The sequence below is a fragment of the Cupressus sempervirens genome, chromosome 10, assembly GCF_028749045.1.
Source record: "Cupressus sempervirens isolate cs-2001-9-10 chromosome 10, ASM2874904v1, whole genome shotgun sequence".
In the NCBI taxonomy this organism is placed as follows: domain Eukaryota; kingdom Viridiplantae; phylum Streptophyta; class Pinopsida; order Cupressales; family Cupressaceae; genus Cupressus; species Cupressus sempervirens.
In genome coordinates this window covers 720,578,147-720,599,633 of record NC_143127.1, presented here as the reverse complement: position 1 = coordinate 720,599,633, position 21,487 = coordinate 720,578,147, and the positions used below count along the sequence as shown (strand labels likewise).

General features: G+C 36.4%; 1 long non-coding RNA gene across 1 annotated transcript in view; it reads right to left on the bottom strand.

Annotated features, from left to right (window-relative positions):
• Positions 1 to 10,395, bottom strand: part of LOC149535852 (uncharacterized) — a 109,761-nt gene extending 99,366 nt beyond the window's left edge. Inside the window, exons 1-2 of the long non-coding RNA XR_016357043.1 lie at positions 9,969 to 10,395; positions 8,627 to 8,717 (exon numbers count right to left, since the gene is read on the bottom strand). This is a non-coding gene — a long non-coding RNA (uncharacterized LOC149535852). The remainder of the gene's footprint in view (positions 1 to 8,626; positions 8,718 to 9,968) is intronic.
• Positions 10,396 to 21,487: the final 11,092 nt, after the last annotated feature.

Sequence of the window (21,487 nt, the reverse complement as noted above, 5' to 3'; positions counted from 1 at the left end):
CAAAAATTGTCCTTTGTGTAAGTGGTTTTTCTTGCAAGAGATATCAGTCAGCATCTGTGCCTCAAGAGGTTTGATGGTAAAGGAAGTCCCTTTTCCCATAACTTTCTAATTGTCCTTTGTATAACTGGTTTTTCTTGCGAGAGATATTAGTCAACATCTGTGCCTCAAGAGGGTTGATGGTAATTCCCATAACTTTCTATCTTTTTTGTTTAAGTTACCTGTTCTGAACTTCTGATAGCTTTTAATAGTTTCTTAAGGCTCAATGGGATGTTTATAAGACCCATATAATGATACAAAATTGTTATCTTTTCTATTCCTTAATTTATTTCAATGTGTCTTTGTATGTTTGATGGACCTCCAAGTAAAAAGTTCATACCATTCAGAGCATGTATTTTAGGAAATTTTGATCATGTGGTGAAGGTGTGAAAAGAATCCATGGAACTTCTGCAACTTTCTTCCAATGATTTATCTCCTCCAATCTTGCAATGTGGAGAGCCTTTTCACGGAAAAATCAATTATGAAAATTGGAGGTAAAACAGTTCAAATGGTTGGGCAGAAGCTGTCAAATCCTCCTAAAACTCCTCTGTTTTCTTGTAGCGTTACATGTGCCATCTCCATAGTTCTGGAATGTGGTTTTCACTAGCAATGTGGGCTTGGAATAAACTATCATTTGCTGTTTTTTTGATGCAGAGCATTCTGAGAAACCGTCATTCTATTTGGTTTCGATGATCCAATTAACAAAATGTCATTTGAGCAACTTTTCAGAGACCATAACGTCAATATGACAACTTCTTGTCAAGCACAAAAATGTTGTCAAAATGCCATAACAAGTTGTTGGTCGATCCTTGGGATTAGTTATACAAGCTGGAACTGTCAAAACAGAGCAAAGGAGGTTATAAGTAATTGCAATGGTCGAGCAATGGAGGTATGGTGACAAAAAGAGTAATTTGTAAAGGCTGATAAAATAGCCTCTAACTGTCACTATATCTGCAGAAACAGGGTGATGGTAGGAGTTTTATGCAAACATTTCATGGAGAGACTCATGGAAAGGTCAAAAATATATGAAGGAAGGAGGAGAACTTCATTAGCAATGGTTGTAATACTTTCATTTACAACATCAGTAAATAAAAGTAATGTTTTTGTTTAATTTCTTGACAATCATTTTAAGGAAAGTCCCATTTTCCTTTATTTATGAATACTTTTCATTTTGATGCAAGCATTTGCTCCATGCCTTGGATTTCCTTTTCATGTCAATAATTGTTGTTAGGGCGATTTTTTCAGAAAATAGGGCTTGAATGAGTCAAGCCCTTATAAAACACAAACACCATTTCATTCCTCTTGAGAAGGTTTAAATATAGGTGATTTGTGAAATTTGGATCTCAAAGGTTTGGAGAGTGAAGACATACAATTTGTTTCAAAATTACACCACTAGGAGACTGATGATTAGCACTACAGTACTAGGGAGTTAGGTGCTTAGCACGATAGACAGCCAAGCGTTGCTCAGATATTTCCAGAGAAAGGTGGCAGATGCCCCTGATATAAGATCTGATTTCAGTGTTCAGTTTGGAGACAATTGGGACCAAGGCTCTTGTTTATATCATCCATGCAATCACATATCTATTTTGCAGTCACAGGTGCACATCTGTATCTCAGTTTCAGATCTCGATTTATCAGTAGATTTCAGACTCCAGCTTGTTTTCTTAGTTTATTTATTTGTTCTCATTTACAACAAATATAGAACCCTAAAAGAGAAATGGCAGTTTCTTATCTCTTTTTAAAGGGAGAGTAAAGTTAAACACACCTAATTGTGGTTCATATTTTAATGTTTAATCAAACAGGATTTGGTCCTTGTTTAGAACCTTTCGTTTAGATTTTTCTGCCATTCCCTACATTACATTTTGCCATTTTGGTAAACCTAACTTTTCTTACGCTAACATCCTTTATGAATTTTAGTTTCAGGTCTAATCTTTGAGTATACTATTTCAGATTTAGATCCATTACTTACTGAAATTCATTGTTTATGTACTTGCATTGCTTTGTCTATGTGTTTGCATTTCTTGGTCAATGACATCAATTGCTTAGTTTATGTGCTTGCACTTCATTGCTTCATCAATTACATATTCATGGTTTAGAATCACATTAAATTTATTGTATTTCATCATAGACACACAAAAATGAACAAATTAACATCTTTTCATGTTGGAAAATTTTATGACATGCCGTCACTTTTGGGATAAAACATCAATCTTTGTTGACTTGTCTTTGCATTGGGTTTTTCCTAGTACTGTGAAAACGAATAAATTTGATGCATGTGATGTTGCTTTGACATCTCTCATATCATCTTGCACCTCTCCCAAAGTCTCTCCCCCCAATTAGGACATTTTGGTGTTGGAAGATATTTTTATCATCTCAATCATTTATCTTTTTGAGCTGAAGTATTGGGGAATACTGCTGATTCTTCTTTTAATAACAATATCACCATGAAATTTTGTAACTTCTGGAGCATTTTCTTCTATTTACGTGGCTTATACAGATTGGTAAGGGAAGATAATGGTGGAAAAATGATTGGATATTATAGTACATTGAATCTACTTTGAAATGACATTGGTCTCATTTTGATTGGTCAAGATTTGCTCAAGTTATGACCATTTTACTGATTGAAATTTCTAGACTTTTGTCTAACAGTGCGCTTGCAGCAAATGTTATGGATTTGTACAGAAGATCCATGGTATGAAATTCACATGGTTGCAAAGAGGAATGAGTGATCTCTAATTTGCAATAGGTTTGATAGAATTTCATTATGCACAAATTTATGGTAGAATCCATGATGGAATTGGATTCCAAGTTGTAGAACCAATCAACTGCTATGCCTTGTATAGTCTCAATAAAGAGCCTTACAGAGACATCTTCATATTCAACGCCAAGAACCCCTACTACAATATAGGAGGCTTAAATGTGCTCATCTAGGTGTTGTTTTCCATCCCTATAGAATTTGCGAAAATTCTTACGGGAACCTTGGGCCAGTGTATGTAAAGGTGCTGCAAGGTTTGATTGGCTGAAAGCTGCTCCTTATGGACCGATAGCCATAATGATAAGAGGCGGGGATATGAGTAGCAAAAATTACCTTAGTAGAATGAATAAGAGGTTTGAGGAAAAACTAGGAATTTTCACGGGGAATAGATGACCTCTTTTTCGGAGGAGATAAACTTGCAGTTCAGGAAAGAGAAGGAATTTTAGTAAGTAAATCAAATTGAGCTTGTTGAGCCCAAATTGATCCAAGAAAACTTGATCAATTTTCAGCCATCTTCCTCCTTGAATAAACCTTTTCAAAACTCTCCAGTGTGATAGCCTATAATTTTCAAACACAAATCAACACAAGTGTATAAAACTTCAAATGAAAGCAAGAGGCTTCCAAATGTGTTCGATCTCCAACAGAGTCGCCAAAAACTGTTCGGTGGATGAAATATCCCAAACTGAATATTTGCTCGATTTTTCCTCAGAATAACATTTTTATCATAAACATATGAAACAATATCATAAATAAACCAGCAATGTAAACCATAAGAAATAACCCAACTAATATTTATCTGGTTCTTTCCTCAAACTGATATTCAACACTTAAGTATAGGCAGATGTATTACGAACAATAATAGGAAAACAACAAATATAAACCTGTTCTTTTCAAAATAATATTCAAGAATTCAAGCATATAAAATGTGTTACAAACCAATAGCATAAAACTAGTAAACTCTCATAAAACTCCTTAAAACAACGTCATTGCATTATACAATGGCAATACAATAACCGGCTTTCAAAACCCAATCTTAAATATAAAAATTACAGTCAAATTGGAACACTCAGAGAATTACCTATAAGCGCATACAAGACACCTGAAATGACGTCTCCATGGACAATGGCTTTGCATCCATTGTCTGCCGACATGAGGAGCTACGTCCTCACACTGGCTGAAAGCTGAAGCTTTTCGATTACTCTCCCAAGAGAGAAACTGAAATCTGAATAATAAATCAAGCATATCCAGAAATGAGCCTCGTTCCCTTTGTAATACACAAACTGAGACTCGTCAACTCCCCTCTGGCTTTCATCTTATTCCCTTGTGACTCTTCAACTTCCCTCTGGTTTTTTGTCTTATTCCTCCTTGACCTTTAGCCGCCCCCCCCCCCCCCCCGATAATATTAAATTGCTCCATTTTATTCCAGCTCTCATAGATAAATTTTAATATTATAAAGTAATATTTGAAAATCCTCTAATATCCCAAAAAGGGACATTACAAATCTCCCCTCCTCCAAATTGCTCGTCCTCAAGCAATTAATACTAGGATCCCATATAAATCTGTAGGTAGCTCTGTAGTCCGATCTAAGAACAAGTCCTTCCATACTGCGAAGCAAGGTGTCAAACTACAATTCATCCATCAACCAGATCCCTAGATCCCATGTTAATCCAAGTAATGTCACTGCAACTGAGGGCTGTTAAACTTTGAATGTCATCGTATTCAATCTCAAACTGAGTAGAATTGCGACCCAACTCTCAACAAGCCATATATACATATGGCCAACACTTGGATCCCAACACTGATGGCATAACCAACTGATATGATGAGATAAAAATGCATCTAGAAGCTATGTATATCCTAGTAGGCGATGACGACCCATCCTAAATAGATGATATTGGAAACGAGCTGCCCAAAAGCTGAAATCAACACCAAGGCGCATAAAAGATAATATTGCCATCATCACTCAGAAGAATCCCTAAATACATAGGGGTCATGAAAAAAAATGAAGCTGAGAAAGCATTCCCATTACTCTCCTCATTCCTCCACCAAGACCTGTTTAACTGCTGAAATAAGAAATCCATCCAACGTTTATATAAGTTAGAATTCGGAACCATGTAAAGGTTGTACGAAAGAGGGGTAGCAGTAGTCACTTCACCACACCAATCATGTGACCAAGGTTCGTTGTTACGAACTGTAGCTTGATTTGAATCTCTGAAGTCAAGGTCATCCTTTTCCTGAAAATTGAGAAGAACTCTCTCCTCTACCTCAAAAAGTGGGTTATCGGAAATTCAAACCGCATCTACCTCAAACAAAGGGTTGTTTATAAGTTGAATGTGATATGAAGTTTTGGAACTTGGTCGCTTGGGGCAAATATCCAAATCATACATCTGTTGAATGCTATCAAGTTCATCAATTACCTCTAGGAAAAATTCTTGTCTCTATGTATCCTTATGTTCCTTAAAATGATTTGTGCTCTAAATCTGATTTTCCGCTTCCTAAAGGGAAAACTGAGTATCAACCAATGCCTCACGAACATACTTAAGCTCCTTGTTGAGCTCCTTAATCTCATTCTTTTCTTTATTCAATTGGTCGATATAGGATCCAACAACCTTAAGAGTATAATCCCTATCGGAAAGCATACATAAGTAATTTGATTTCATAGTCTCAAGAGTTGTTTTGATCACTTGCAAATCAACAACAAACCAATCTCCTTCCACTCCTTTTTCAGCCTTCCTGTAGAGATCTTCAACCTTTTGTGAGTGTTGTCTTAACGTACCAAAGAGGCCACAACCATGTCTTCACTAACCTTCGGCTAGTTCTTTAAGGTATACATTTCATTGTTGTCATGTTGACGTAGTTCGTTGTCTTGCATTGTCGTCTCAGTTTGTTCTTCCAAATTCATGTCATGGACATTGGAAATATATGGTTCATCACCTCTCTCAAAATCATAGGTATTCTTTCCCTTTTTATCTTGATTTGTATGCAAAAGCCAAAGTGTTGCCATGTTATCATTTGCATATAAGGGCTCATCATACAAGGACCCCGACCTGCTATTACCTCGTGTGCAACCTATCTCATCAATTTACCTGTCAAAGCTAACATCCAATTCACCAACGAAGAAACTTTCACCCTATGTAACAACTTTTGTGTGATCACGAGAAGGCTGCAAATCAATGGTGGTTGATTGTTCTTTTTCAAGATCCTCTATTAAATGATTTTGGCCTGCTGGAAATTCTTCATACAAATTTTTGCACTGGTCTTTTTTAAAGAGATCCTGAACCAATTCAAAGTAGTTTATTTTTGCCATATCCATCTTATTTTTCTGCTCTAGATGAAGCTCCAAGTAATCACTAAACGGTAAGTCATTGTGAACTCAGTTAGGAAGTTTTTTATATTCTCTGTAAAGGTCGAATATTTCTACTCTTATATCAGAATTCTAAGCTGACTACTCTTGTAGCTTCATAGTACCTTTCAAGGTTTTGTCTAAACCCTATATTTTTCCAAACTATCAAGATGGATGTTCTTTTAATAAAATAGAAAAATCGATGCACAGGGATCTTCAATCAATGTTGCTATCATAATACATTTATGATGCCTGAATAGCCTCTTGGGATATCTTTTCTTGTCACATTCAACAGATGCGAATGACCACAATTTGATCTTTCTATAATTTGAGAGTATTCATTGAGCAATTTAACACCCGCAATTTTAGCAATCGTTATCTACATAGACTTCTTCCTCTCCAATTATATTCTTAGCACTGTGGTTACTTAGTCTTTTGAATGAATGTTCCTCTTTGAATTTACGAACTTGATTCCATTAGATCCCTTTCAGTCTGTATTATCATTTAGTAACAGTCTCTCAAATGAATGTTCCTCTTTGAATTACAAATTTGATTCCATTAGATCCCTTTCAGTCTGTATTATCATTTAGTTTTTTTGTACTCTCACAAGGAATTGTTGCCTTTCATTCTGTAATTTAAATCAATGGCATGCTGTCAACATTAGTTGTCGTACAGATGGGTGGTTGTTTTATAACAAATGCCTTGTACTAAGCCTGAAATGTATTAGACACACTTATGCTTAACTTTGGCTGAAGATGCTTGTTCAAACTGTGACTCGAATAAACAGTGTTTCCAGAAGATGTATTTCTCAATGTGTTAGGATCAACGAAAACTCTCCGTTGTATAACAGTAATTACCAATGCGAAAATATGATGACGACAACTATTTCGAAGAACCAAACTAACTCCTTACTATTTCAAATTCAATCCTCTTGCACATTTACACATGGATGTGACACCTATTTATTCATAGTTCAAACATAGTGACCATATATATATATATATATATATATATATATATATATATATATATATATATATATATATATATATATATATATATATATATATATATATATATATATATATATATATATATATATATATATATATATGTTCGTTGGTGTATGATAAAGAGAGATTAAATGTCACGACATGCACCTAGAGTTTGTAGGTGAGGCCAACTATTCACGTGACTGGTTGTTTAGCGTTGCTATAGGGTGCTCCCTCAATGGTGACCAACAATCCCACGATTCCCTATCCTTGACGTAAGATGAAGATGGCTACTGTCGTTGGTTTCTTAGATTCCGCGATCCTTGTTATTAATGTTGAGACTCCAGTGATGTTACTATCCTCAACCTACAGACTTCCACTTTGTGATCCCTCAAACAACGTTTGAAGATGGGGAGCAGATAATTTCTTGATGTCTGGTGAGTATATGTGTGATGTCCAGTTTGAGAATTGATGGCTCCATAAATAGCTATATGCTCAATTCCTCATACCTGTTTCAGTTGCGGTCCCAACCCAAGGAAGATAATCTCATTTTAAAGGAGTATAAGCATAAATTGAATCCATGCCTCCACATATGGTCAATTTTCAACCTCTACTGACTGTGCTTCCTTACCATTGCTTGTTTACAGTTTACATATGATCAACACGATACAAAATCACTATTAGACACATTTGCTCTTTTCTGAAGTAAGGCCTGGATAAGACACATCCTCGTCTTGTGGTGATCGTACCTTCCCAAAACACTTAATCATTGTGTTAGTGTCTGCCTTGTCGTCTAATACATCACTACCTCTTCCATTCTAGAAGCTTACTTAGCGTACCATAACGGATACTAATCATTCTTACCATTTAAAAAAATGACGTTACTTCTTCACCGGTTACTAAAATATCCCAAAAATTTAAATGGATAAGTATTGAATGATCTTTTACTTGCCGTGACAGCCATCCATAGTAATGCCCACAATAATCAAAGTGATTGATAGAAATTATTATATTCATCTGAAACTTCAACAAGTGGCATAACGGCTTATTTGCTTCCTCTAGCCTTCAAAACTACCATCTACCTAGAGCCACGGGGGTAGCTCATACATCATTGTTACCTTTTCTATAAAACTGTAAGTTGGAAAGAAACAGCTCCACATATCCTACAACGGTGAATGCCACAATGATCTCGGCATAGCCACAAGCTTCACATTAATCCTGTTGCTCAATTTTCACACATGTTCAAATGGAGGAAAACATACATGCTTATTACTTTCAAGTAATACTCAAAAATGCATTAAAGGAAAACATTTTATTCATATTGAAATAATATACAATGTTTGTATGATGGAACAAATCATGGTAGAAATAAAATACTGAAAGTAAATTTCTCCCACACATTGGACTGTGAGAGTAGTCCCTATGTGTTGACATACATCTGTACTCTACTAAAATCAGTAACATGAAAGAGGAGTAAAAGGAGAAAAAGGTCATGGGCACCAGTCATTTCTTGTAATGACTGGTGGAGTGGCATCCATCTGCATCCATCTTTTTGCTGTTCTAGATCTCGTCCTTTCCATGCTTCCAATTCCTACATCCACAAAAGAGAATAGGTTAGATCCAATGGATCTAAGCAATGCTGATAGCTCACTTCATCTCACATTCATCATCCTACACGCTATTCATCTTAGCAAAATAAAGATATACATCAGCAAATAGAGAAGCCAATCACAAAAAATAAAAGTATTAAAGGGACAATTCATTTTTTATTTGAAACCTTTTACTTGTAATGACTGGTGAAAACAAGATAACACTTGCCTAGGACAGAAAATGAAAGTATCAAAGCCATTAATGAAAATTTGCAATAGAAATCAATTGTACAAGGATATCAAAAGGGCATGTCTTAATATGAAACCTTTTATCTGTGATTTTCTTTTATTACAAATGTCAGAGTATCAAAGAGCATTAAAGGGACATACTATATTAGTTTTGAAACCTTTTTCTTTAACATGTGTAAGAGTAACAAAAGAACATCAAGAGTTGCATGTGCACTCAAGAATACAACAAGAGAAGATAAACAACAAGAGGAGATAAATAGTAGGAGCAGAAATTTTAATTCTTGCACGAGAAGCACAAAGTTCAAACTACAGAGAAAAGTGAGAAAACTAAGCATCATTTCCAAATGAAGACAACAGGCAAGAAATACATTCATTAGTATCAGGTAATGCTGGAAATGAAAGCACTTAAAAGGTGATAGGACTGAGATACATTCATGTGAGAAAGTCATGTATTAGTTCACTTGAACGACAATATGTGTGTGATAGAATTGTGTATTGTGAAGGTGTGTTATTATCTCAACAAACAACCAACAAAAGCGAGAATGAAAAGAAAGTTCTAGTATTGAAGTAGTTCAGAAGCATCAATCAGAGTGTAAGAAACCAAGACCAATCATTCATGCCATCAAGATTCCAGTTGAGGATGAGTGCACTTATGTTAGGGGTGGAGAGTCTAGTTTTCCTTGGTGGAAGCCAGATGAAATCATTAAAATAACGAACAGTACCTTCTCTTTCAGAAGTCTCAGATACCATTCTTTCATATATCAGAAAACTCTATGTGGAAGCAGAATCTCAAAAAACTCATTTACAGCAGAAACCCTCATAGAAAAACATGGTGAATGAGTTCATACACAACAAAAAACCACAAGCTCCAAACGTCCAAACAAGCAAAAACCCTCATGGTGAAATAAAATACAAGATGAAGACGTCTGAAATATATCAGCAATTGCAAAGAGATATTCATGGCGCCCAGATTTTAAGGCTTTCAAAAAAACAAAAAACATTACCTCCAAGTGCCCAAGATATGACATCTTCCAGCCAAAAATAAATAAAGATATCTAGGCGTTTAAACCCCAGCCTGCTGTTAAATCTGCGGCCAAAGATCCAGAAGAAGAAATGGTGTTCATCTTGCAAAACCCAAAAAAGGAAGAAAAGCCCACGAGATAGAATGGATTTGGCTTCCAAATAGTAGCAGACACCAGCCAGATTCACTTAAAAAACCATGTATATTTCATACTATGAATCTAAAGAACCCTCCAGGCGTCTAAACAATAGCGAAATACACCAAAAATGACATTTTCTAGCAAAGAAAGTCGCTGATCTGAGATGTCCATGGCAGCTAGGGTTTCAAAATGACCTTGCCAAGTTTTACCCTACTTGCTCTTAGCAATGAAATGACAAATAAAACTCTCGAATACCCCTTTATCATTTCCTTAATTGTTTTTAATGAAGTTTTCAGGTCCATGCAATACCTATAAGGATATTTCACTTTTTATTAAAATAGTATATAGACTTCATCTTATAACGTCTATGTATTATTTTAATAATTTAAATTGCATTGCATTTCATGCATATTTGTAAATATTATTATTTTTTAGTTGATAAATTATAAATCAACTACTAGGTAATAATAATTTTAAATGCAATTTAATAATAAGTTAAAAACAAAAGTGAGAGTTTTGAGTTAAAAGAGAGTTGCATTATGACTTCAAAGTTCAACTAGGAGTATCAAGTAGTTGAAAGGGAGTTAACAATGTTTAAATGCCAAATTTCAAGGGGGAGTTTCAGTTGCTATTTTTGGAGGCCAAGTTCAGACTTAGCAGTTTGGAGTTCATTATGGAGTTATTTGTGGCAGTTTTGGGGATCTTTTTAGACTTTTTCTATGCATGGATGGTCAAGGTTCAGTTTGAGATATTTGAGACATATTTTTGGAGCTGTTAGAGGTTCTTGATAATGAGTAACTCATTATTTCGACCCAAACTTCCTAATTTTAGGGAAGGTGGTATTGTTTTTGGAGTTTGTTATATACCCCTCTTGTTTTTCAAGAAGGGGTTTAGATTTTGATAGAATAATGATGCTTATGTGATTTTGTCCTTGGTATCTTTTTCTTCATTATTCTGAGCTATTATGCAGATGTATTGTTTTTTGGGTCTTTGATTGGAATATAGTTTTCATTGGAATCAGCTTTGGAGTAAAGGACTTGGTTGTATGTTTTAAGGTGATTGATGTTATTCAATTTTGTTTTGTTGATAGACCTTCTGAATTATGTCTTATCTTGCATCTTCCTTATTTGATATTTGTTTCATAGGTTTTGAGTTGTGTTTGCATTATTGATATATTCGATTGTGATTAGTTTCTTGTTGTATATTTTCAAATATATAACCTTCTCTTAAAATATTGATATGAATTAATAGTTCCTCCAAGTTAAGGTTTTGTGATTATCTGTCAGAAACTTTCATTGTGTTTTAGGTATAGCAATACTTTGTGTTATCAATCCTGGTGTATCACCTTAGTTAAGTCTTTTAGTTTTCATGTTCAAGGTTGTCTTTTTACCATTTTCCATATAAGTTTTTCACGTCTTCATTAGCATAAGTAAGGTATTTGATATATCATATAGAAACTAGCCTAGAATCCGGAGGTTCAACCATGTCATAGGTTACCCACAAGTTTTGGTTGATCCAATGTTCCTCCAAAATCGCTGAGAGTTTTATGACTTAAAGCAAATTAAGGTGTAGATTTTGGAGATAACAAATCCATCACAACAAATCGCAATGTTATATTGTAATCCTATAACTCCAGCAAGTATACTCCTCTGCATAGTGATTCCATCCTACTGTAGTTTCAAAATGAATGACATTGAGCTTTGCAACTTATGGCAAAACTTGCATAAACTCTCAGTTATATTTCTCCATTCTAGGATGCTCCAATGCCAACTCCTTCGTCTCTCCTGTATACTACTCGGTGAAGCTGAAACAACACAACAAAGAAAAAATCCCTTCTAGTGTTCGTCTGAGATATATAACCATCAAGTAGCATAACCATCAATAATATGCGGGAAGCCTTCAAGGCTCTCACAATTTTCATTAAACTAATATCCCATGCCCCATCATAAAGTAAAGACTTCTTTGACTATATATTATCCTTCCGCTAATGAAATTGGTTTCTCAAAATTAATAACTCCAATTCCACAAACATTTAGGCATTCGAAAATCAATATACAAACTACTGAAGGTGCTAGAGAAGACTTGAAATTTCATTAGCGGTATATATATTCCCGCAAGCAAATTGAAGAACCCCAATAGCTGTTTGACTACCAATAATGACTTGGTAAGAATTATTTGAAGAGTTGAAGACTGTTCACTCCTTTAATAACATAACAAAGGGCCACTCAATACTTTCTTTACCACTACAGAGGGCAAGTTCTGTCTACTGTTCATTTCACGACAGTGCATGGGGAGAGGAAAAAGAAGATCGTCTATAAAACCGAGCACTAGAAAATAGAATGGCTACTTTTCGAGGTTATGCCCAAGGGCATCAGTGGGATCGGGGCATCAGTGGGACACTTGTAAATCATGTTTAGGGAAGTGTGGGGTCGCAGCAAAGACAAGGCACTAGGCAGGTAATGGACACAGTGGGACCAGGGCATCACACCAGAGCATCACAGTGGGACCAGGGCAGCAGACACAATACCAGACAGGGTTCAGATCCCAGACAGGCTCGTTTCCAAGGGCAAAATGAAGATTGGGCCCACCCCACAGCAAGATAGTGGTAGGCCTTTAAGCCAGGGGTTTCAAGGTGCACTTTCCAATTTTTTGTTTTATATATTTGCTCTTGTTAGTTTTTTGTTTCGTCCTTCTTTCCTTTGATCAATGGAAAAAAAAATTGTGGATACACAAACAATGGGAAAACAAACGGTGGATATGCAAGCTATGGGAAAACAAACCATCTCATTGGTCAAAAACTGTCAAGAAATTCTGGTGCACTTTGAAACCAACCATTTAGGTCAAGTCAAAATGGCATCACTTAGCAAGACAGGGAAATATATTTGGGTCAATGTTAAGCAGTTCAAGGGCATTTTAAAACGTAGACTTGCTCGCTTGAAAGGGTCACATGAAAAGTAGAAACATGGGTAGAGATTGCATAAACTAGAGAAGAAACAGAAAGATGTTGTCAAAATGTGCCCTCCTCCACACTTAGGTGGTGACAGTCATTTGTGTGGTAGCAACAACTTTGTTGATTCTGTCACTTATAGCCCTATCTCCGCACCTCTCGCTTGGTGCCCAGATCTTTATGTGTAAGAAATTTTGAGGGCCAAGAGGAGGTTGGAGCTCCTAGAGGCTAAGGAGCAAGAAAGTTACCGCAATATCCAGGTGCTAATTGCAGCAAATAAAACTCTTGCAAATAATAACAACATTTTAAAAGCTCAAATCTCAACACTGCAAGAAACACTTTTAGCAGGGAAGCTTGAATGGTAGAACATGAAGGATGAATGGAAAAACCTGAATGCTACATTGGAAACAAACAAAGTCACGACAAATACCGAGTCATCTCATTATAAGGAGAGAACGATTCTTCACACTAATTCGCTGGGAAAGGCAGAGGTTGAAGAGGAGAGGAGAAGTTTTTCAGAAGTCACCAAAACTTGGGACAAAAACAGCAAACACCTTGATATGGCAAGAGAAGAGGCAAAGATTCATGTGAACACACAAGATGGAGAGGTCAAGGAAAGACAGTGTAGGGCATCCAATATAATTATCAAAGGGATAAAAGATTATGGGGAAGGTGAACATACCTTCGACTTAATGAGGGATTTCCTACAATATGTGTTGTTGTGGCAAGGACAAATATGTTAAGCTTGGAGGGTTGGCAAACCACATGTTGAGAGAAATAGGCCAATCAAGGTAGTCATGCCGAGCATTAGCGACAAACAAAATCTACTTTACAAAAAATAGCTCTTGAGGGGTTCTCGCTTCGTTTTAGAGGAGGATTTAACCATGAGACAGTAAGTAGAAAGAAGGATGGAAATGGAAAAAATCAGAACAACTAGAAATGAAGGCAAAAGAGCTTGGATGTTCAAGGCAAAAGCAATTATTGCTCATTTTGGCCACCGCTCCAATTAAGGGCAGCAAGAAAGCAACAAAGGTGTGACGACAAACACTTTAGCATGCAACGATACAACAAGATCAACAATCACGCTTAGCGATAATAACTCAACTTTGATTCTTTCACATCAAAACAAGTAGCAATCAAACTTAACCCAGATGTCCTTAAGTTTAGTTTGTTGGAATTGCAGAGGTTATCCGTGGAGACGTGGGCTTAGGTTAGGACCTATTGCGGAAGGCAAAGGCATTATTTGTCTCATAGAGATACATGAGCATTAGGGATGTGAGACCCCATTGTTTGAAGGCTACTGGAAGATGGCAGTGTGGAATGAGGCAGCAGGAAATGGTAAAGGTCATGGAGGTATAATGGTTCTAGTAAAAGAAAGAGAAAGTCATGCCATTCAGTTGGAAAAGACTGATTCTAATAAACAATTTATATGGCTCAAAATCATGGAAAATAACACTCTTCCCAGGATCACAGCCTGTTACTTTGCTCCACAAGTATCTAAAACTTATAAAAAGTGTGGCTTAGATCACAATGACCCCTATGCTGCATTAAAGAAAGATGTTGCTATTTTTTCGCAGCGTGGGGATGTTCTTCTTGTTGGAGATTTCAATGCTAGGACAGCAAATTGGCAAGCAAGTATTTTAAGCTCCAAAGTAAATAATAACCCTATTTGGCTCACAGAAGAAATAAATCATCAATGGGAAAGAATATCCGAAGATGTTAAAGGCTGCAATAATTTTGGGGAAGAATTGATCACTCTATGTGGCACATTTGATCTCATAATTATTAATGGTTTGGCTAGATGGGCTAAGTAGGGCAATTTCACTTGCAACACATACAATGGAGCAAGAGTGGTAGATTAGGTAATTTGTTCGCAAAATTTGTATGAAAATATTGAAGGAGTTGAAATTGTAGAGCACATTTGGGATCTCAAATCAGATCATAGACCACTGCAGGTAAATTTGTATTGGGCAAAGGATAGGTGGATTGGGGCAAAAATCCAAGGCCCTCAATACCCCCCTTCTTAGGGCAGAATTTTGTTAACTTCAGAAAACAATAACACTTTCAGAGCTACTCTTGAGGAACTTTGTATGGGACACTCTATGTATAAACATGGTGTTAACAGTCATGATTTATCAAATCTGATTCATGAGGCTCTTTCAAAATGCAAGAGAGCAAAAAATAGAAAATCTGAAACTAATTGTTTTCTAGCCAATGCTTGGTTTGATAAGGAATGCAAGAGGGCTAGGAGAAACTTAAGGGAGTCAAATAAAACTAAGTCAAATAAAACTAACCTTGACATTAAGGCCTACAAATAGATCCTAAAGAAGAAAAAAATCGATTTTATGTTCACAAGGAGAGAGGAGCTAATTTTCTTGGGCAAAAATAACCCCAAACGTTTTTGGAAAGAACTCCAACCAAGGAGAAAGCAAACTGAACATAATATTATTGCCACCCAATGGTTTGAATATGCTAAGAAACTTTATGAACAAAAGGCTGGAGTGGGACAACCACCTTTAGTCAATGATGATACAAATCTTTTCACTGTGCAAGAGATAGAGACAGGGATTAAGAAGTTAGGTGGAGGTAAAGCAAAAGACCTTGTTGCGCTCCAAGCAGAATATCTGAAGTGGGGTATGAAAACTCTTGCATCGCACATCACTGAAATTTTCAACAAAATCTACCAAGAAGGGTTTTCGAAAGATTGGACAATCAGCCTTGCAATACCACTTTTTAAGAGTGGTGATGTTAACAATCCCTCCAACTATAGGACAATAATGATCAATCCCCTCTTTGCTAAACTTTTTGGCAGCATGATAGAAACTAGGATTAGCAAATGGGCAGAAGAAAACCATAAACGTGCTAAAGGGCAAGCTGGTTTTAGGCCAAAGCACTCGACAATCTATCACTGTGTTACTTTGAGACACATTATTGAAAAAGAGTGGGAGAAAAAGGAAGAGGTTTTTTGTTGCTTTGTTGACTTTAAAAAGGCTTTTGACACTGTCCCGAGAGACAAGCTTTGGTTTAGAATGGAAGAATTGGGGATTCCTATGCATCTCAGAGCCATTGTTCATAGGATGTACGAAGAGGTGAAAGTCAAAATCAGAACTTCAAATGGCATTTCAGAATGTTTTAGAGCGATATCAAGGTCAAACAGGGCTGCCCTTTATCTCCTGCTTTGTTTGGTTTATATATTGACAAACTGGAAGAGTGATTAAACATGCAAAAGGGTGAAGGCATTTAGCTAAGTGAATTTGTTATAAAGCTGCTCCTATATGCAGACGCTCTCGTTTTAATTGTCAAATCTACATGTGGTTTGCAAGATCATCTATCTTCTCTTGAGTGCTTTTGCGGAATGGTGGGGATGCAGGTCAATATTAGCAAGACTAAGGTTATGATTTTCTCTAATAATAAAAAACAACATCAACATGAATTTTATTACAATGGAAATGTTCTTGAAGAAGTTGCAGAGTATAAATACCTTGTCATCGATTTCAACAAAAAACTAAGCTGGTCTAGCTGCAGGTATAAAAGGATATTAGGTGGGTGGAAGGCTTTTTATGCTCTTCAAAATAGGTGCCGTGAAGCGGAATTGTGGAATTGGAAAACTATTCAAACCTTGTTCGATCGTCTTGTGCTGCCAGTTGTTCTTTACAGGTGTGAATTATGGGCCAACAACACTACTATAGCACAACGGAAACAAATCGAAGGAATCCAAAAGCGATTGATCACAAGCAAGTTTAAAATCAAAAGCATTGTTCCATATGATATCATGCTAAGTGAAATGGGGGCTGCTCCTATTGAGGCACTTTCTATGGTTCGCCTTCTAAGCTATTTAAAAAGAATCGAAAAATGGAAGAGGATAGATGGCCTAAAGTTGTCTTTAGTGACACACTATGTAAGCGAAAAAGGACATGGATGCAACAAAACATCAAATGGATGAGTAAATAGAATATTCAATTCAATATGTGGCCCACAAATAATAAAGAAATAAAAATTTTTGTTATGGAGAAATTCTACAAGAGAAATTGGGGAAGCGAGATCGGGAGGAAGAAACTATATTATATAAATGAGTTAAACCCCACTTGTGATCAACTCCAAAAAGCATACATAGGAGCCAACATTTCTTGTAGGGCTAAAATTCTTATTGCTTAGCTGAGAACCAACTCTCACCAACTTCGTTGTGAGACCGGGCGTTGGAAGAGGCCAAAAGAGGCTTGAGAAGAGAGAATTTGCAGATTCTGCAATTCTGGGAAAGTGGAAACTGAACAGGACTTTATTTTAGAATGTGAGGCCTACAAGAGTAGCAGAGATCAATTTGCAGATGCTATATGTGACAGTTCTTGGCATAACCTATTCAACGAAGAGTACATTGGGCAATTGGGTGGACTCATCATCATCCTGCACAAGAAGCGAACAGTGCTACTGAAGTTTGCTTGAGTTGTTTTGCTGTCCCATAGGCTATTTTTAGCCTTGTGGACGTTAAAATTCTATCTATCTATCTATCTATCTAACGCCAGCTGAACCATTTGATTCACAATCTCAGTGATACATGGCCCTAGTAGTTGATGTTTAATATTTTCTTTTGCTCAGTACAAAACATCCTCAATATTTGTGCTTCTTTAATATTCTAAAATACCATATTTCGGGTATTTATGCATCTCCCGCAATAAACAATATCATACACCTCAATAGAATTTTTTTGAATCAAGCGCAAATGCCAATTTTGCATGCAAAATTGACCCTTCATGCCATTGTCTCAATTATAACTTCACAGGCTGACAGGAAGACCAACTCTGATACCACTGAAATATCCCAAACTAGATATTTGCTCAATTTTTCCTCAGAATAACATTTAGATTATAAACATATGAAACCATATCATAAATAAACCAACAATGTAAACCATAAGAAACAACCCAACTGATATTTATCTGGTTGTTTCCTCAAATTGATATTCAACACTTGAATATAGGTAGATGTATTACGGACAACAATAGAAAAACAATAGATATAAACCCGTTCTTTTCAAAATAATATTCAGGAATTCAAGCATATAAAATGTGTTACAAACCAACAGCATAAAACTAGTAAATTCTCATAAAACTCTGTAAAACAACGTTTTGCATTATACACCACCAATAAAATAATAGGCTTTCAAAACTCAATCTTAAATACATAAATTACAGTCAGATTGGAACACTCAGAGAAGAACCTGTAAGTGCATATGCCATAGACAATGGGTTTGCATGCACTTTCCGCCTGCACAAGGGGCTATGTCCTCACACTGGCTGAAAGTTGAAACTTTCTGATTACACTCACAAGAGAGAAACTGACATTTGAATAATAAATCAAGCATATCCAAGAATGAGCCCCCTTCCCTTTTTAATACACAAACTGAGACTCATCGACTCCCCTCTAACTTTCGTCTTATTCCCTTGTGACTCTTCAACTTCCCTCTAGCTCTTCGCCTTATTCCTCCTTGACCTTTAGTGCCCCCCCTCCGCAACATGCATGCCCCATCCTTTCTCACCAGGCGCCCCCCCCCCCCCTACAATACAATTTAATAGGGATAGGACCCCCACATTATATAGGGAATATGGCTAATGATGCAAACGATCAACCTATTATGGCTAAGGGCGGCCGACCCTACCCCCTATATTATGTTGAATAGGGCCCCCAAACAGATTATTGATATTAAATTGCTCCATTTTATTCCAGCTCTCATACATAAATTTTAATATTATAAGGGTATATCTAAAAATCCTCTAATGTCCCAAAAAGGGACATTACAGTGGATATTTTGCAACTGACAATTTATGCAATTATAGTCGCAAAATAGGGTTACCAACCACAATTTAACTTCATTTTTATCTACAAGTTGGAAAAAGTGATACCAATACCAAACACCAACTCAAATGTTGATTGAAAATGTACTAGGTTAGATATATATCTAGTTTTTCTAATCTTTAAGAATGGCTTTGAAGAGCACAAACCTCTATGCAATTAACTAATTGCGTGAATATCAGACAATAATATAACCCACAGTCAAAGCTTCTAGTCTATTACAAAAGATGCTCCCTGTCAAAGCTTTGAATCTAATTATTGAAACTGATTGTACAATCCTTTAATGGGGACCAAAGTACAATACTGTCCAAGGTTTTCTAGATTGGAGTTAAGTATTTCTTGTACTTCCTTCGTAAAAGTGGTGGTTTTTAAGCCTTAAAAGGGGGCCATATTGGCACAGCAAGGACACGGTCCAAAACAACCCTATCTAGGTTTTTGATATGTTGTAGAGAAGCAAAATGGGTGTCTAAAAATATAATTTATTTTTTAAGTTGCTTGGAAAAGTTGTGAGAAAATGGGAGAAACAGTCTTGGGTTGTCCTAATTTGAGCAAAACTTGGCCTACAAGGAGCAATTTGGAGTTAAATGATAAAACCCCTACCTAGAAGCCTAAGACCTGTTGTAATACTTCATATTAAAATCAAAAAAGTGATTCAAGTCATTTGGGCATTGGGTAAGTGATAATTTGTGTTTTGATCTCTTGGAGCCATTTAGGTGTCATTAGGCCTATTGGACAAACTTTGTATTTTCCCTATAATCCATAAAGTTTTGTTACCCACCACACACCTCTACATCAGGTGGTATCAGAGAAACATCAAGTAGATCCTTATGGAGGAATAAGAGACAATTTGAAGATATGGAACCAAAGAACCAAATAGCAAGGGATATAGAAGAATTAAGGGCAATACTTGAATGAAAGTAAAGAGAAAAGAGGAAACTACTAGAAAGAAAGGAGAGTAAAGAAAGGCAGATGCAAAAGGAAAGACTTCAGTTATTGGAGAGGATAGAAGCGATAGAAAAGGAGACGAAAGAACCTATAAAAGAAGAAGTTTCATGAAGCAAACAATGAGGAGGAAGAGGAACTAGAAGAAAGGCAAGTACATGGAGGACCTAAGGATGAAGATGACCCTAGGGAAAAGAGGTTCATAAGACTGATTAAGGCAGTACAAGGTACTGGTGGAAAAAGTAATGTTGACTTACCTATGTATCAAGGCAAGATGAATAGTGAGGAAGTTATTGGATGGGTAGAAGCACTTGAGAATTACTTTGACTTAGAAAGTGTGGATTAAGATAAGAAGGTGAAGATAGCAAAGGCAAGGTTAAGGGACAACCCTTGCATGGTGGACTAGTATTCAAAATGAAAGGATGGAAAGAGGATTGGACAAATTATCAAGTTGGGAGAGGAAGGAGACTATGGTGAAGAGTCAATTTTTACCATTAGATTTGGGAATCCAAATAAAGATGAGGGGAAATATTTTGAAGCACAGGGACGTGGATGCTATGTCCTATACTGAACAATTTCACACCCTAAGCATTAGAGGAGGGGTGGAAGATGAGGACGAAAAGGTAGCCAGGTACATGAATGGTCTAAGGTACAATATTCAAGATGAGATAGGATTAAATATGCCAAGAATCCTTGGATAGTGCTTTCAACTTGTTGTTAGAGAAGAGGACAATTTGAAGAGGAAGAATGAAAGACAAGGGAGAAATAGTAGAGGTGGATCAATGAGAGACAGAGGTGGAAGAACCAATTCTGATTTTCAGAGCAACAATGTTACGGATAAGGGAAAGGACTTCACATCAAACCGAAGGGGAGGTCATATAGGTGGAAGATTTGGAGGAAGAGGCACATGTGTGTTTACAGGTAGGTGTTTCCATTGTAATGAAGTAGGGCACGAATCTTTAGATGTCCTAAATGGAATGAATCAAATAAGGGTAGAGATAGGAGAGTTAATTTGATACAAGAAGATGAAGAGTAAGAAGAACTGAACCTGAAATTGATGGTGAGTACCTTATGGTAAGGCAAGGAAAAAGACTTCATCAAGAACCCAAGGTAACCATTTTCAAAACTAATTGCTTAAACCATGGAAAATTATGCAAATTGATTATAGATTTAGGGGTACATTATAATTTAGTTTCAACTGATACGGTGATTAAATTGGGGTTAACAATAGTAGATCATCCTAACCCTTACAAGGGCACTTGGGTGAGTCAAGTGTACCATGTGGAGATTACTCAAAGAGCTCTTGTTGATTTTTCAATTGGTCCCTATCAAGATTAAGAAATGTGTGATGTTATTCTTGTGACTTGTGGGCATATCCTACTAGGAAGGCCATGGAAAGATGCAAGGAAGACTGTCCATGACGGTTATTCAAATACTTACATTTTCCAAAAATGTGGTAAGAGGTATAAGTTGTAGCTTTTGATCTGTGTGGGTAAAGACAATATTGTAATTTGTTTTGGAGACAAGATTTGGAAGAATAGAAACAAGTATGATGCATGTTGACATGATGAGAGAAAATATAATCATGGGTTGGTTATGACATGATAGAAGATAGTCCTTTAAATGC